The 3,458-nt window shown below is 37.7% G+C and overlaps 1 protein-coding gene and 1 pseudogene across 1 annotated transcript in view; both read left to right on the plus strand.

Annotated features, from left to right (window-relative positions):
- Positions 1–3,458, plus strand: part of DOPEY1 (dopey family member 1) — a 161,728-nt gene that overhangs the window by 21,364 nt on the left and 136,906 nt on the right. The window lies entirely within an intron of this gene.
- Positions 2,479–2,697, plus strand: LOC102871508 (annotated as a pseudogene).

Genomic DNA, 3,458 nt, shown 5'->3' on the forward strand with positions numbered 1-3,458 from the left:
AGTGTGCATAGTATACCGTTGTGTGACTATAATTTTCTATCCGTTCATTTGTAGACAGATTATTATTTTGTTGATTGTATTCTTAATGTTCTAGTTAGTGTTATATCTATATGAGACAAGCAAGTATTGTCTAATAGGATTATAGAAATCTACTTCTTTCTATTGAGCGTTTAACATTATTAAAAACTATAAAACTGTTTTCAAAAATGACTATTCTAAGCATATCCTTAAATATATTATTATATTTCTTTTTCATGATGTAAGTTTTAAACTAGTTATTTTTTTAATTAAAAAAGCAGATGTCATCCTGGAGAAAATCTTTAGAACATCACAAAGGATCAATCTTTCTAATATGTGCTGTTGTCTATTTCTCTTGAGTCAAGCATGACTCGTAGCTACTCTATGAACAAAAGACCTAATGCCTTTCCATAACTATTGTCATTTCTCCAAGTTCATAGAGTTTCCAGAGGCATGTGTTTTAGGACATGGATGCCACTCCTTCTTCCAAACCTGTTTTACCATTGGGAACTCCACTAAACACTGTCGACATTGGGAAACCATTATTCTAATATTTACAAAGCTTAAAATTAATCACTAAAGATAGTAGGAATCTGGTAGAAAGAAACTTCAAGAAAAACTTAATTCAAAATTTGTTGTTGTTATGTGCCGTCGAGTTGCTTCCTTAGTAATAGAAGAAATAGTATCTAAGCTATAACAAAATACCATTTTATGTGTATCAAATTGCCCTAAATAAAAACTCTGGGAGCATATGGGGGGGGGAAAGTTGTCATACATTTAGGGGAAATTTAAATAGATACAATCTTACTAGAAAGCATTGTTTAAATTACAAATAGTGAAAACACTATTTAAGTTGTGATTGCCTATACCCCATAACCTGGCAACTCTGGTTCTTGAGAGTTACTCTACAGATGTACATGCTTTGATTTGCAAATACAGCTTTATTTGTGATGATGAGTATTCGGAAATATTATACACTGCTAGGAACATCTTGCTTGCTTGCATGTGAAATCAAAAGTCCAGGTTGGGTTTAGAAGGGGTCGTGATACTAGGGATATTGTAGCTAAGGTTAGATGGATCTTAGGTGAAAGCAGAGAATACCAGAGGAATGTCTGTCTATGTTTCATTGATTATGCAAAGGTGTTTAACTGTGTGGATCTTAACAAACTGTGACTGACTCTGAGAAGAATGGGAATCCCAGAACATTTGATCGTGCTGTGTGAAACCTATACTTGGACCAGGAGGCAGTCATCAGAACAGAGCAGGGAAACACTGCATGGTTCAAAATTGGGAAGGGCATATGCCAAGGATGTGTCCTGTCTCCATACCTTTTCAACCTGTATGCCGATCAGATTATCCGGGAAGCTTGCCTCTGTGAGGAGAAATGTGGGGTCAAGATTGTTGGAAGATCTATCAACAATCTACATTATACAGATGACATAACCCTGCTTGCTGAAACTGAGGATGACCTGAAGCACTTGCTGCAGAGGGTCAAGGAGTGCAGCCTTCAATATGGAATGAGGCTCAATGTCAAGAAGACAAAGATTCTCACCACTGGACAAATTGGTAGCATCAGGATGGATGTTGAAGAGATTGACGTTGTTAACAACTTTAGTCGGCTTGGCTCCATGGTCAACACTCTTGGCACCAGTAGCCAGGAAATTAAAAGACATATTGCCATGGGAAAGTCTGCTGTTAGGGACCTCTCCAAAGTACTGAAGAGCAATGGTGTCTATCTAGAGACTAAGGTGCGTCTGATACAGGCCATGGTCTTTGCAATCACTTGTTATACATCAGAAAGTTGGACAATGACTAAGGAGGATAGAAGGAGAATTGATGCCTTTGAGCTGTGGTGCTGGAGAAGAGTATTGAATGTACCATGGACTGCCAGGAAAACAAACAGATTCATCTTGGAGAGGATTAAACCAAGCTACTCCTTGGAGGCAAGGATTCTGGGGCTTCGTCTGACATACTTTGGACATGTTGCCAGGAGGGACGGGTCCTTGGAGAGGGACATCATGCTTGGTAGGGTGGAGGGACAGTGCAGGAGGGGAAGGCCCTCTATGAGGTGGATTGATTCAGTGACTGGGGTAATCGGGATGGGTGTGTCAGAGACAGTGCGATTGGCACAGGACAGAGCAGAGTTTAGGGCTGTTGTACATAGGGACGCTATGAGTTGCAAGTGACTCGATGGCACATAACAACAACAACAACAACAACAGCTAGGAACATAGTTAAATAAATTAGAGTTTATGTATAAATTATTTAGGCCATAACAAAGAAAATGTAATGCCAAAGAGAGTATGTTTTAAAAAATTAAGTTTAAAAAAAAAACACCCCAAAATACAGAAGTGTGTTTAATATGCTACTTTTTATGGGAGAAGTAAGACTTATGACATAAGAATGTGTACTTTTCACCCTGAGCCCGGAAGGGTGATGTGGCTGTGGCTTCGCCAGCCTATGTCTGCCATTTTCAACTTTCAGAGTCTTTTGACTGTAATCTTGCTTCTTATATGTACCTGTGCTTATATCCGATCCTTGACACCCAACGTCCTGGACAGGAATAAAACTGGACTATTGGGTATATTTTGGAAGTGTGCCAGAATTGGTGAACGGAAGAGTCCTTATGTTGCTGTATGCTGTGTAGTGATGGCCTTCAGCATCCTGTTCATACAGTAGCTTGGAAAAATGCCAGGATTTAATTGCCTTCAGATTTCAACATGGGGGAAAAAGGACTTATCTGCAAAGAATAATGAACAGAATGGTTACCTTTTATGTCTGAGTATTAAGTGAAATACATTTCCGGCTCCTGTTCTCTTTTTTCATGTTATTGGACCAATGTTCTATGTAAGTATCTAATTAAGAGATGATCATTTAATACCCAGATGTGCCTGTAATAATCAATATCCGTACTATCACTACAATGTGACAGTCTGCAAGCATCATTCTGTTGTGTCAGATACCAGTTTTAGTGAGGTATTTCTAAAACATAAGTAGAAAATAGAATTGATAAATTACTCAAGTTCCTTTCACTGTGATCTGGAAATGATAAATCTTTATACAATGAGACATTTTCTGGACTCGCTTTTTTATTGGGGAAAAAATGGTTCCATGTGTGTTGGTAAGGATTGTAGTCATATTTACAATGCTTGCTTTTTCACTCAACATACCATTTTGAGTGCATGTTACCAATTACCTCTACTCTTAGCAAACTCTAGTTTATTACAGGGATTTAATTTTTTATTTTATTATTTAAAATAAGACTATGCAGTTCTTACAAGTATTATTGCAGCAATGTACATATTTAACTACATATTTAGATTAACTAACTATCCTTTGAAACATCTGGTCAAATACAAATAAAATCTTAAATTGTTGTTGTTGTTATGTGCCGTCGAGTCACCTGCGACTCATAGCGTCCCTATGTACAACAGCCCTAA

The sequence above is a fragment of the Elephantulus edwardii genome, unplaced genomic scaffold, assembly GCF_000299155.1.
Source record: "Elephantulus edwardii isolate Elephantulus edwardi_28Jun2011 unplaced genomic scaffold, EleEdw1.0 scaffold00111, whole genome shotgun sequence".
Taxonomy (NCBI): Eukaryota; Metazoa; Chordata; class Mammalia; order Macroscelidea; family Macroscelididae; genus Elephantulus; species Elephantulus edwardii.